The sequence below is a fragment of the Camelina sativa genome, chromosome 1 (assembly GCF_000633955.1).
Source record: "Camelina sativa cultivar DH55 chromosome 1, Cs, whole genome shotgun sequence".
Classification (NCBI taxonomy): Eukaryota; Viridiplantae; Streptophyta; class Magnoliopsida; order Brassicales; family Brassicaceae; genus Camelina; species Camelina sativa.
In genome coordinates this window covers 7,023,287-7,024,448 of record NC_025685.1, presented here as the reverse complement: position 1 = coordinate 7,024,448, position 1,162 = coordinate 7,023,287, and positions in this window count along the sequence as shown.

Below are 1,162 nucleotides of genomic sequence, written 5' to 3'. Positions count from 1 at the left end.
CAATGACCTTCTCCTTCTGTCACCGCGAACAGAATATATGTGCTGAATATGTTAGCCAAAACAATTGTTGTAAATTCTTCTCCATGGGAGTTTTTCAATTTCTGTCCAAATTTTTTACTAACAGTCTGTAACTGCGCAAGATCATGAGGAAAATGAAATGCAAGAATGAGATGTAACAGAAATTTAAAGGAAACTGGTTTCAAAGATCGTGAATATATTGGATGAAATGTTTAAAGGAAAATCCAAACTTTCAAAAAGAAAATAAAATGTCAAAAAATAAGTCATATATATTTTCCCTTGTTTATTTTTGAGGATTAAAATGCCACATGTCACCTTTTTATTGCATAGATGACTTGTGTTCAAAGTTTGTGAGGCCTTTTCCCATTTTTAGGAGATTAAGGAATTTTTATTTGTTTAACATATAACAGTCAATAAAATGCAACATGTCATATGACTTGTCCTCTATGGCTCTATGTAGTATAAAATAAATTGTTTGATGATACTTACTTTGGTCATAAAAAGCTGTATAACAATAACAAAAAAAAAGTAAATATTTTTCAAACGACGTTCATAAATCATAAACATAGCAGGTAGGCCTGGACATTCGGTTAACCATTCGGTTTCGGTTCGGTTGTATTCGGTTTCGGTTATTTTGGATATAGTAATATAGTAACCATTTGGATATTTTTGAAATTTCGGTTCGGTTCGGTTCGGTTTCGGTTTGGTTATTTAAATAAATAACCATAACTAACATAAATTATATTAACATTAACCAAATAAACCAAATATAACCAAAACTAACCGAATATAACCAAAATTAACCAAATATACAATAACAAAAATACAAAAAAGGGAAAAATATGGATTCAATTTTACAAAATAGTATTTAACTTTGTAAATTCAAAATAATAACATTTACATATATTGATTATTTAAAATATTTAATTGTTTTGAATCTAGAAATAATTTATATTTTAAGTTTATTTTATAGTTTTGCATAATATTAAGTATATAATATTTGATATCTTCTAGGTTTTCGGATATTTCGGTTAACCATTTAATTGTCGGTTCGGTTCGGTTCGGTTTCGGTTAGTTTGGATATAGATTTTTACTAACCATTCGGGTATTTGAAGAATTTCGGTTCGGTTCGGTTTAGTTTTTT